At 43.5% G+C, this 13,265-nt stretch overlaps 1 long non-coding RNA gene across 1 annotated transcript in view; it reads right to left on the bottom strand.

Annotated features, from left to right (window-relative positions):
- Positions 1 to 7,343: 7,343 nt before the first annotated feature.
- Positions 7,344 to 13,265, bottom strand: part of LOC122200157 — a 73,918-nt gene continuing 67,996 nt past the window's right edge. The window contains exons 5-7 of the long non-coding RNA XR_006193739.1: positions 9,947 to 10,095; positions 9,043 to 9,157; positions 7,344 to 7,496 (exon numbers count right to left, since the gene is read on the bottom strand). This is a non-coding gene — a long non-coding RNA (uncharacterized LOC122200157). The remainder of the gene's footprint in view (positions 7,497 to 9,042; positions 9,158 to 9,946; positions 10,096 to 13,265) is intronic.

A 13,265-nucleotide genomic window follows, 5' to 3' on the forward strand; every position in this document is an offset into this window, starting at 1 on the left:
CTCTTTCATTTGGCCCCTGTGACTCTTTGACAGACCGCTAGCACTGTGAGTATAGTCTTTGTTTGTTTCTTTCCTTGAGCACTTCCTTACTTTCTGGCCTCATTAGATGCTCCTAGCTTACCTTGTATATTTCCTGCCCTGGTCCCAGAATTAGCTGTGTACTCATTTTTGACTCTTAGATCATTTCCAGGATTTCTTTTTTAACAATTTCTAAACAAGACTGCCATGAACATCCTTGAAAATATACAGATGAGTATATTTAGCTGATGATTTCGTTTGAATTAGAAAAAGGCAGAACTAGAACTGATATATATTTTTTAAGTTTATTTTTGAGAGGGAGGGAGCACACATGCATGCATGCATGGGGGGGGGGCAGAGAGAGAGGGAGAGAAGCCCAAGGGGGCTCTGCACTGACAGCACAGATCTCCACATGGGGCTCGATCCCACACACCATGAGATCACAACCTCAGCCGAAATCAAGAGCTGGATGCTCAACCAACTGAGCCACCCAGGTACCCCAGAAGTGGAACTTCTATAAAGCCAGGGAAAGGATCTTGACCAAACCTCCTTCTGTGTAGCCACTACTGGAGAGTAGTCTGGCACCTGCTATAAAGTTAAATGGACATTTTTCCTATGACTGGAGATTTTACTTTCAGATACTTATCCAAGAGATGTAAAAAAATATGTCCACCAAAAACACTAGCACCAAAGATTCATAATAGCTTTATTTATCAAAGCCAAAAACTGGGACAGTCTCAGTGCCCATCAACAGATGAATGTATAAACAAATTGTGGTAAATCCAGATCATGAAATATTACTCAGCAATGGAAAGAAATGAACTACTGATGTGTGTAACAATATAGAAGCATCTCAGAAATAGGCTAAGTAAAAGAAGCCAGATACAAAAGAGCATATCCAACACAGTTTCCATATATATAAAATTCTACAACCATTAAAACTAACAAATAGGAATAGAAAACTAACTAGTCCCCAGGAAGGGTTAGATGGGTAGGGGAGACTGGCTGCAAAGGGGCTCAAGGGAACTTTTTGGGGTGATGGAAATGTTCTATATCCTGAATGTAGCAGTGATTACCCAGGTTTATACATCTGTCAGAACTCTTTGAACTATGCACTTGAAATGGGTGCATTTTATTGTATATAAAGTACACCTCAATAAAGTCGATTTAAAGAAAACTGGGGCACCTGAGTGGCTCAGTTGGTTAAGTGTCCCACTCTTGATTTCCGCTCAGGTCAGGATCTCACCGTTTATGGGTTCAAGCCCAACATCGGGCTCTGAGCTGACAGGCAGAGCCTGCTTGGAATTCTTTCTCCCTCCCTCGGCCCCTCCCACCCCCTACTCTCATGCTCTCCCTCTCTGTCTCTCTCTGTCTCTCTCTGTCTCTGTCTCTCTCTCTCTTTCTCTCAAAATAAACATTTTAAATAAACATTAAAAGAAGAAGGAGAAGAAGAAACCAACAAAACTCAGTCCAGTATGCAGGAAAAACCCTGAGAAGGGAGTAGGCAGGGAGGGATCCGCCCACTGTGGGCGGGCCTCCTCAGGGAAGGGGGTGGGGCCTCTGCTGCCTCTCTCACTCCCCCCTTTCACCATCCACAGATGCTAATTCAGATTCCGCTATGTGCCCTCCCCACTCCTCAACTTACTGCTGGAGGACAGAGGGGATCTCTCAGGCCGAATCGGTCCAGCGGCAGGGCCTGGGCTTGGAGAAAAGGAGGTTGCAGGCACAAAGGATACCCCCGTACCCAGCATGCCCTGAGGCTGGATGGAGATGCTTTGCCACATGTCTCTTGTGGGGGTGCGGGGAGAGGGCTATAAAGTGTTGGGGCCCGGGCACCTTTGGCACAGAACACTCCCTGACAGAACTTGGCAAAAGCGTGGCTGCCTCGCTGTGCATGCAAATGGACAGAGGTTTACACAAGGCAACTTAAGGTGGGCTGCTGGCCAAGGGGTGAGCCTCAAGTCCTGGCAGGACCAGCAGTAACGTGATACCTCAAAGAGGAGGCAGCACTGGGGGAGAGGGAGGACAACAGGCACAGGTTACATGGCAGGAGGAGCTCTTGGAGGCTGCCGGACGACTTGGGTTGGAGGACTGTGGTCTCCGGGACACGACTGAGTGTCCCCCTCCACCTAAGGGCAAGGGTGATAAGGGATGACCAGGACCAACTTATTTAGTGTGGGAGAGTGGGACATTTATAAAATACCAGATCTGCTGCCAGACAAGCAGAGTTTTTGAGACTTGAGGTTTTTTATGCAACCAAGCTCACTCATTCCTGCGTGAACCTCCGTTGAGGGCCTTCCATGAGTCAGATGCTGTTAGTCACTGGGGATAAAGCAGGGGTAAAACAGAAAAATCCCTGTTGTCATGGGACTCCTCTTCCATGACAGCTCCATGCTGTCATTTCACCCGAAGGTGGGTTCTCTGGAAGATGACAGGGAAGGGTGAGGGGAACAGGAAAGCCACACCAGTGGGGCTGGTCTGATCCCTTGGAGGAAGTGACCTTGAGCACTGCGGCTTTGTACGCATGGGCCTGAGAGCCCAGAGCATACTGGTGACTGGATAAGTTCCCAGCAGGGCAATTTCTGGGTCAAAGAGCATAATCATTTCAAGGCTTTTGATAATACTGCTAAATTATTCTCCAGAAAGTTTCCTAGATTGCCTTTTTTTTTTAAATTTGTTTAAATAATTTTTTAACGTTTATTTATTTTGAGAGAGAGAGAGCGAGTGAGCACAACTGGGGGAGGGGCAGAGAGAGAGAGGGAGAGAGAGAGACAGCACAAGTGGGGAAGGAACAGATGGAGAGGGAAGACGGAGGGAGGGAATCTTAAGGCGGCTTCACACTCACCTCAGAGCCTGACGTGGGGCTTGATCCCAAGACCCTGGGATCACGACCTGAGCTGAAATCAAGAGTCCGATGCTTAACTGACTGAGCCACCCAGGCGCCTCTTTCTTTTTTTTTTTTTTTTAATTTTTTTTTTTTAATGTTGATTTATTTTTGAGAGAGAGAGTCAGAGCGTGAGCAGCAGAGGGGCAGAGAGAGAGAGACACAGAATCTGAAGCAGGCTCCAGGCTCCGAGCCATCAGCACAGAGCCCGATGTGGGACTCGAACTCACAAACCGTGAGATCATGACCTGAGCTGAAGTCAGACACTCAACCGACTGAGCCCCCCAGGTGCCCCCCAGGCACCTCTTTCTAAAGAAAGAGGGGAAATGCTAGATGTTTTAGGAGTGCTTCAGAGAGTTTAAACAGTATGTGTGTACGTGGTGGGGCAATGTCTCCTTTCTCAAATGCCATCTCAGAAGGGACAGTTCAAGTCCATTTTCCACTCACGTCAGACCTAAGATTTTAGGAGCTAAACATCCTAGTGGTTGAAACACCAGTCACAAAGACCCGCGTTTCTATCCCAGCTCTGCCACTCATCAGCTCTGGTGCACCTTTGGACAACTTTGCCTACAGCACTGTGAGCCTCAGTTTTCTCACTTGTAAAATGGTCCTCTAAAATGCTTAGCTTAGAGGGTTGAGTGACGGTTAAACAAGATGATCCACACAAGGAACTTTGCAGAGCACCCAACACATGGTAAGTTGCTATGATTTTCATTCTGCAAAGTCAGCAGTACACAGGGGTCAGGAGTAGCCCCTAACACAGGGCAGCGTGCTCCCTTGTGGATACAGAGATGATGTGGGCCTGCTCTATGCCTGCTTCCAGACATCAGATCCATCACTGAAGTTCAAATGTTGCCCGCTAAGGTTTTCTGTCTGACTGAGGTTTCTCACCCAGCTATGAGCTAGCCCAACCTTAAAAGACCCCCACATGAGGTGTCTATCTGTGTGTGTGTGTGTGTGTGTGTGTGTGTGTGTGTGTGTGTTTTCTCCTAGAAAGGAACAAGGATTTTTCCACACTCCCCTAAGCAAAACCAGCTGAGCAGAGTTAACTCAAACTTCTCAAAAACATTTCACCTCTGCACTTAGACCAGATACAGAATGTTTCAGCCCTAAAGTATACTTGAGGGGATGTGTCTCTGAAAACCCACAAGTGATTTAGAACAGGTCAGAGTGAAATCATCATGGGCCCAAACGAACACATTTCAGCCACCAGACGTGGCAAGTTTTCATTGTTGACTTGCATCTGTTTTTTTTTTTAACACCAAATGCAGATACGGCCATTATTTTACGTGGAACTCAGATATGAAATGCCATGCCTCTGCTCTCCTCACAAACTTTATATCGTGACATCAACTTCTCACACCTGCTCGCATCTCTAATTGTCCCAAGGTCCCTGGACTCAGCAGCCACACCTCAGCGGTTCCTTAAACTTAATATGGAAAAATGCACTTCTCCCTCATCCTCCCCCCTACTCTTCCCCACCTCAGGGTGAGGTGTCCACGGCAGGAAACCCTAATCTGGAAAACCCTTCTGAGCTGTCGAATGAACGCAACAGTTCTCAAATACTGATCTGTGAACCAAGTTTTCATGCATCCCTGGTGAGGTAAGATAAACAAGAACAATACAGAGAGGTTTTTGTAACGCTAAATGTATTCCATGTTTAACTCTTAAATCATGTCCTCTTTACTTTTTGTTTTCAAATATTCTTTTACAAAACTTAGTGAAAATAGATGGAGGTTAGTTGTGTCTTTTTTTTTTATATATACTGTTATACTTGGCAAAATAAAAAGTTGGCAAACTTAGGCTCATCAAAATATATTTTGAGATTTTCCTAGTCTCCAAGCTACAAAAGTCTGGGAATCTCCTAGAAAAGGAGGCAGCCTGGTGCATGAACCGAAGGAGATGTATGTGAACTGGGTACCTCCTCCTTGCTGGGCTCACACAAGCCATTCATTCCCCCCTTGTGACAACGCTGTGGTGAGAGTGATGGTATTTTCATGTGATGATTCAGGGAAGTGAGGTTTCTTGCAGGTGAAGTGACTTGCCCAAGACCACACAGCTAGGAAGGGGGAGGGGGAAAAGCTGGGATGTGAACTCAGGCTGCCTGAAACTCCGTCCAGAGTGGTTCCTTCACCTTACAATGTCTGTTCCCGCATTCCCTCATGCAATGGCAGATTCAGAAAAGCATCTAAAATTGACGTAGGGGTACAGCCTTGTTCAGAAGCCTCTGTAAACAAACACATTCAGAGATCAGAAACAATCCTTCCGTCTACAAACAGAGAGAGAGAGAGAGAGAAATGTACTACGGTACTCTGTGGTCGATGCACTTTCAATAAACACGACTGGCTGAAATGATGAAAGTGTTAAGTGCTGAACAGTCAGGGACAAGCTGATTCATAATGCGAAGGGGCAGGGGCGGGTCCTGAGCACATTAACTGCCCTCTTCAGACGCCGAGTCCTCAGGACAGGATCTGGACACGGCAGAGGCTGCCTCATTACCAGACAAATGTAAAGACAGTGACAGTCTAGGGAAAAACAAGAGTGATTAAGGGATGGAAGAATCCATGAGTAAAGATGAAGAAATAATTATACAGCTTAGCTAACTCATAAATCAAGGACGATCATGCCATCTACAAACACCAGAAAGGTGAAAAGAACCAAAGCGAAAGATAGGCTATTGAATGTACATTTAAAGACGAAACAATGGCTGGAACGAAGAGTGTGTTAAAAGCCCAAAGTCAGGGACAAGCGGACTCACTGTGAAAAATCACTTCCCAAGGGGAAGCGGCCAGAACCCCAGGGGGGGTAGAGACACAGAGGAGATTGGGCAAAAATGTCAGAAGAGCCCAGAAGAGCCACAGTGGGGAGCAGCCCCATTCTGGGCCCCGTGGGAAGATGATCTGTGACCCGAGTCTTTTCCCTGCCTCTTCCACACGTTCTCTCCCTCCTCCTTCTCCTCAGGAAGATAGGATGACAATCTGAGGAGGAAAACAGTGTCAACAAATATCACAAGGTGTCATAACACAAGCCCGGCTCAGTTTGATTTGGGCCGTGACAGAGGAGCACTAATTATCCCCAAGAAACCAGTCCCACTGCAGAAGGATCTTGGGGACAGAGCAGGCCCTCACAGCCTTTCCCCGTGAGACCTGTGGGGGATCAGATGACCCAGGCTTATTTATCCAAAACCAGCTGTCCCAAGATTAACGGCCAGCTCAAGGGGTTCCCCATCTCTGCAGGCAGAGAAAGGTGAGATTCGGGCAGACTTTTGGCCTCACGCAGCCTCTGGAAACTTCTGCCTATGTGTGGTTTTTTTTTTTTGTTTTTGTTTTTGTTTTGTGTGTGTGTGTGTGTTTTTTTTAGAAACCCCTAAAATTGCCTTAGAAATGCCTGGGCCCTGATACCCAGAAGAGGATAGAAGACCAAGGTCTTTGTCTGCTTTCCACTGGGATCAAACCATTTGCCCCAACCTTTGAAGAGCAGGTCCTTGTCCTGAAATCCCTAAATGAGGAAAACAGGACAGGTGGTATAGGAGGTCAAAGGCTGAAATGTGGATTTGGGGGAGAGTCTAGAACTTGGCGATGTGAAGAGAGCAGGTGAAGGGTAGCTCCTTGTGAATGCACTGAGCCCAGGGTGGGAGGGGAGATGGACAAAAAGCAATAGAGGTGGAAAAACAGAGAAACCCAGTGGAGGTTGTGTTACAAGTCTTCTGGGACCTAATTTCAAGTTTCTTGCATCGTCATGCATATCATTGGTGTGCCACAAAGGTTTATCATCATAGCGCAACTAAATAAATATAAAAACAATGGGAAGATAGAAAGACTCAAAGAATAATGAGAGGCCTAGGGCAAGCCACTTGGTATAAGTGATGAGCATACTGAGGGCAGGGAATCTGACTACAGATTCTGGGTGAATTTTCTCCCCATGGAGCTCCAAGCACTTAAAGGACAAACGAGGCCAGCTAAGACGTTGAGCATTTTAAAATAGTGACAACCCTCATGAGGAGCATTTCAGTGTTTTTTCAATTTCTCTCCTTGGCCTCTTAGTGATTTTTTTTCCCTCGTAAAATGGGCAGTCCAAATTTTTAGTCTGACATGCTTCTCAGAACAGCCTGTTGACTTTAAATGAGCCAAAGCGGGGGCGCCTGGGTGGCTCAGTCGGTTAAGTGTCCAACTTCGGCTTAGGTCATGATCTTGGGTTTCTTGAGTTCGAGCCCCTCGTTGGATTCTGTGCTGACAACTCAGGGCCTGGAGCCTGCTTTGGATTCTGTCTCCCTCTCTCTCTGCCCCTCCTCAACTTGTGCTCTCTCTGTCTCTGTCTCTCCCTCTCCTCCCCCCGCCCCCCCCCCCCCGCCCCCCCACCGGCTCACTCTGTCTCTCAAAAATAAATAAACATTTAAAAAAAATTTTTTTAATTTAAATGAGCTAAAGGAAAGTAATAGAATACCCTGGTTTGAAACATTGTGTCCAGCCATTGATTATGTGACCCAGTGGCCTGACTGGAGAGTGGTTCACCTGGGCTCTCAGGGGCCATCTCTCATGCTTGCACTCATTCATCAAACCAGCAGTCACCAAGCACAGACTGACCAAACTGGCCTCTGCAGGAGAAACAAAAATACACAGGACATAAGAAATGGAGGTCCTTGAAGACAGGAGGGGTGTAGTGATTGTTTTTTTATCCCTCAGTATTTACCCCTAGGAAGAGGGACACTGCAAGCCACTATGAGTCATTTACTAGTTAGTATAAATGAAGGCTCAGAAATAAGGCTAGTGGAAGGGTTTAGAGAAAAAGGAGAGAGAACAAGAAGACACAGGTCTGTAGGAGGGAGGGCCATCCTGGGAAGACCAGAGGAACTGAAGACAAGCCAAATAACTTGGTTAACTAATTAAACATGTATACCCATGCGTGCGCGCGCACACACACACACACAGAAAACAAAACTTACAAGGCACCTTACTAGAGCTGGGATAAAAGATAGAAGCCCAAACTCACAGGGTTATTGTATGCGTGTGAGTGCACAGGAGGCAGACAAACGTGAACAAATATCTGTAAAACTATGTGACAATTGTTATAATCAAGTTAAAGAAAGGGATAATGGATGCAATTTCTAAATAAACTGTGGATTAGATAATGTATTTGTAGCCAAGTGAAATATCCTGACTTTGACAATTGTATTGCAACCCTGTAAGATAAATGTCCTGATCTCAAGAAATATACACTTCAGTATTTCAGGGTTAAAAAAATATTTTTTCAGGGGCACCTGGGTGACTCAGTCAGTTAAGCGTCCAACTTTGGCTCAGGTCATGAACTCCCAGGTCGTGAGTTGGAGCCCCGTGTCGGGTTCTGTGCTGACAGCTCAGAGCCTGGAACCTGCTTCGGATTCTGTGTCTCCCTCTCTCTCTCTGCCCCTCCCCTGCTCACGCTCTGTCTCTCTCTCTCTCAAAAATAAAATAAACATTAAGGGGCGCCTGGGTGGCGCAGTCGGTTAAGCGTCCGACTTCAGCCAGGTCACGATCTCGCGGTCCGTGAGTTCGAGCCCCGCGTCGGGCTCTGGGCTGATGGCTCAGAGCCTGGAGCCTGTTTCCAATTCTGTGTCTCCCTCTCTCTGCCCCTCCCCCGTTCATGCTCTGTCTGTCTCTCTCTGTCCCAAAAATAAATAAAAAACGTTGAAAAAAATAAATAAAAAAAATAAAATAAAATAAACATTAAAATTTTTGTAAATATTTTTAATGTTTATTTATTTATTTTGAAGGAGGGGCAAATGAGCCCCAGTGGGGAGGGGCAGAGAGAGAAGGAGAGAGAGAATCCCAAGCAGGCTCCATGCTATCAGCACCAAGCCCCACACAGGGCTCAATCTCACAATTGCAAGATCATGATCTGAGCCAAAACCAAGAGTCAGACCCTTAACCAACTCAGCCACCCAGGCACCCCTAAAAAAATTTTTTAAGGTGTATATACAACATCTGAAGAGAACAGAGGATGGAAGACTGACCGCAAGGGGTTGAGGAAGAGGAGAGTGGAAAGAGGCTTCAGCAAGGATTTGACAATTGAGTACAGTGTGAAAAACAGAGAAGGGGCTCATGAGAAGAAGGGCTGGAGAGAGGGCATGCCAGGCAAAGGTATGGGTCAGAAGCATGGCTCACCTGGAAACTTTAAAGAATGAGGCCTATTTAGAGTTCCAACGTGTGAGGAAGAATGTGGATGAACACTCAGATGGGACAAGACTCAGGGGACTCGGGGCTCTGGGTAGGGCAGGCTCTGAAATTGGGAAGTCAAAAGAAATTCCTTGTAGACACAATTCTTATCTGCAAACCAACCACTGTCTGTCCTGGGACACAGAGAATATGCATGCAATGTGTGCACCAAAAGGCTCAAGACCACAATGAAGAAACAGTTTTTAAGATCAGGTCAAATGAACCAAGAAGAGCTCACTACTGGGTTGGGTAAACTCTGTTTCACAAGTGTTTATGAGCAGCTACTCTGCAGGCATTGTGCTGGACCCTTGGGATAGAGAGATGAAGAGATGTGGTCCGCACCCTCAAGGTAGATCACAGGCTGGTAATCAAGATGGGAGAAAGGGGATGTGGATTGACAACCAGCCAGGCCTTCTTCCAGCCTACCGTTGACCTCCAGAGCCTGTGTTTGGCCTTTACTGTGGTTGGTACTCAGGCATCAGTGCATTGGTGTTAGGGATAGAAAAGCCATGAGGTGACCTTCTAATTTGGATATACTTAGCTACAGTGACAGATCTGTTGGAGGAATATAAAAAAAAAAATTAAACTGGTCAAGAAAATTAGAGACCAATTTCATTCATTCACATAGATGCAAAAATCCTACAAATTGAGTTCAGCAATGTGTAAAAAATATAATACATCATGATCAAGCTGGGTTGATCCTAAGAATGCAAGAGTGATTTCACATTGGAAAAGCTATAATGTAATTCACCACATTAATGGATAATGAATGAAACTTTATTATTATCTAAACAAGTGTAGAAAAAAAAACATTTGCTAAAATACAGCATCAATTCATAATGAAACTTCCTACCTGATAGAGTTTTTTTAACCAAATAATTACAGCAAACGTCATTCTTCAAACATCATTCTTCAAGGTGAAATGTTAGAAGGCCTTTAAAAATCAGGAACAAGACAAAAATGTCTGCATCAATTCTTCTTTCCAGCATTGTACTTGAGGCCCTATCCAGTGCAATAAGAAAAGAAAAAAAAATGTATAAGTTTCAGAAAAGAAAAAACAAGACTGACATTATTATAGATAATATAGTTACAAGTTTACTATTTCACTAGAAAACACAGAAGACTTTATAGATAAATTGCTGGAATTAATTCTTAAAAGTTTAACAAGGTGGGTGGATAACAGAAATCAATTGCATTTCTAAACGCCAGCAATAAACAGTTAGAAAGCATAGTTTCAAAAGATGCTAACTATAGGGGTGCCTGGTTTGTTCAATCAGTTGGGTATCTGACTCTTGGTTTCAGCTCAGGTCATGATCTCATGGCTTTATGAGTTCAAGCCCCATGTCAGCTTCTGTGCTAGCAGTACGGAGCCTGCTAGGGATTCTTTGTCTCCCTCTTTCTCTTCCCCTCCCCCACTTCACTGTCTCTGCCTCTCTCAAAATAAATAAATAAACTTAAAAAAAATTTAAACATACTAATTATAACAGCAACCAAAATTAAGGTACTTAGAAATAAACATGATGTAAGGTATGGAAGACCTTTATAAAAAAAATTAACTTCAGGGCACATGCACCCCAATGTTTATAGTGGCACGATCAACAATAGCCAAAGTATGGAAAGAGCCCAAATGTCCATCGATGGATGAATGGATAAAGAAGATATGGTACATATATACAATGGAGTATTACTCGGCAATCAAAAAGAATGAAATCTTGCCATTTGCAACTACATGGATATAACTAGAGGGTATTATGCTAAGCAAAATTAGTCAGTCAGAGAAAGACAAATATCATATGACTTCACTCATATGAGAACTTTAAGATACAAAACAGATAAACATAAGGGAAGGGAAGCAAAAATAATATAAAGACAGGGAGAGGGACAAAACATAAGAGACTCTTAAGTATGGAGAACAACAGAGAGTTACTGGAGGGATTGTGGGAGGGGTATGGGCTAAATGGGTAAGAGGCACTAAGGAATCTACTCCTGAAATCACTGTTGCACTATATGCTAACTAACTTGGACATAAATTTAAAAAATAAATTAAATGAAATGGTAAAAAAAAAATTTTTAAACAAAAATAAAAAAAATTAACTTCATTGAAAGACATTGGATAAGACTTAAGTGAATGGAGAGATGAGCCATATTCATGGATAAAAGTCATAATATGAAAATGACATCGATTCTCTTTCAAGTGATCTATTGAGTCATCTCAAGTCCTTATCTCAAGAGGAAGTTTGCAAGTAACCTGACAAGCTAATTCTAAAATTTACATAGAAGGGTCGAGTGCTAAGAGTAGTCAAGATATCCTGGAACAAAGAATAAGAGGGAGGGATCTTTTCTACTACATATAAAAACATAATATAAAGCCATAGTAAGTAATATAGTGTGGTATAGATACAAAGACAGACAAATTTTTCAAGGGAATTAAACAAAATACTCCAAAGCAGACCTACAGGTATATGGAAGCTTGATTTATGACAGAGAGGGCACAGCAGACCACCAGAGAAAGGATAAATTATCCATTAAATGGTGCCCACAATTTATTGTTCGTGGGTGCATGGGTGGGGAATGGATCCTATCTCACACCATATCCAAAAATGAATCCTGTGTAAATTAAAAGCAAAACATACAAGGCAACACTTCTAAAAATTTTTTAATTTATCTATCTTGAAAGAGACAGAGACAGTGTGAGTGGGGGAGGGACAGAGAGAGAGAGAGAGAGAGAGAAAGAGAGAGAGAGAATCCAAAGCAGGCTCCATGCTGCCAGCGCGGAGTCTGACACAGGGCTTGAACTCACGAAGAGTTCATGCGGGAGATCATGACCTGAGCCGAAACCAAGAGTCAGACGCTTAACCAACTGAGCCACCCAGGTGCTCCAACACTTTTAAATTTTTAGAAGAAAACATAGAGTTTCTTTATGAGATCAAGAAAGAGAAGGATTTCTTATACAAGGTATAACAAGGTATAAAATACACTAACCATAAAATAAAAGACGGATATCTTAGACCATATTAAAAATAAGACCTTCTTTCATCAAAATATAGCTTAAAGAAAGTGAGAAGGCAAGCCACAAACTGGGAGAGGATGTCTGTAATGCATATAACTGACCAATGAATCTATAAGAAACTTTTCCTATAGCTGTCTGCATGCTCATTTCCTTGTCTCTTTCAGAACCTTTACTCAAATGTCATGTTCTTAATAAAACCTTCCCTGACCACTGTTTAAAAAATTGCAAGCTCACCACCCGCCCTGGCCCTGCCTATTGTCCTTTCCTGTCTTATTTTTAGCCATAACACTTATCATTACCATACATACTATATATGTGACTAAATAATTTGATTGCCTATCTCCCCTTCTCCCCAGCAGACTATAAACTCTGAAATGAGACCAGGAATTTTGGTCTATTTTGTTCACTGTTGTGTTCCCAGCATATAGAAGAGAGCACATAGCAGGTGCTCGATAAATATGTGTTGACTAAACAAACGCTTACAACTCAATAATAAAAATACCAACAACCCAATATAAAAATCAGCAAAAGGCACAAGGCATTTCAGAAAGAAAAGAAAAAAACACAACTTGTCAATAAACATACAAAAAAATGCTTGAATTTATGAATAATCAGGGAAATGCAAAATAAGACCAAAATGAGATACTATTTTGCACTCACCAGATTGGCAAACATTAAGAATTCTAACAATACTGGAGAAAAAAAAGAGGGGGAAACAAACCATGGGAGACTCTTAAGGATAGAGAAAAAAACTGAGGGTTTAGGGAGGGAGGTGGGTGGGGGATGGGCTAGATGGGGGATGGGGATTAAGGAGGGCACTTGTGATGAGCACTGGGTGTTGTCTGTAAGTGATGCGTCACTGAATTCTACTCCTGAAACCAATGCTGCACTGCATGTTAACTAACAAGAATTTCAATAGAAATTTGAAAAGAAAAAAAAAAATTCTGACAATACCAAGTATCAGTAAGGATGAGGAGTACAGGAAACTCTTAATACACCTGCTGATGGAAGTGTAAATTATTTCCCTCTTTCGAAAACAATTTGTAAAGGTGGTTGTCTTGTAAAGGTGAACATGTGCCTAGCCTACATCTCAGTTTCTCCGTTCTTAGGTTTATACCCCGGAACACTGCCACTCAAAGTGCAGTCCACAAACCGGTGTCAA

Source organism: Panthera leo, chromosome D1 (assembly GCF_018350215.1).
Source record: "Panthera leo isolate Ple1 chromosome D1, P.leo_Ple1_pat1.1, whole genome shotgun sequence".
In the NCBI taxonomy this organism is placed as follows: Eukaryota; Metazoa; Chordata; class Mammalia; order Carnivora; family Felidae; genus Panthera; species Panthera leo.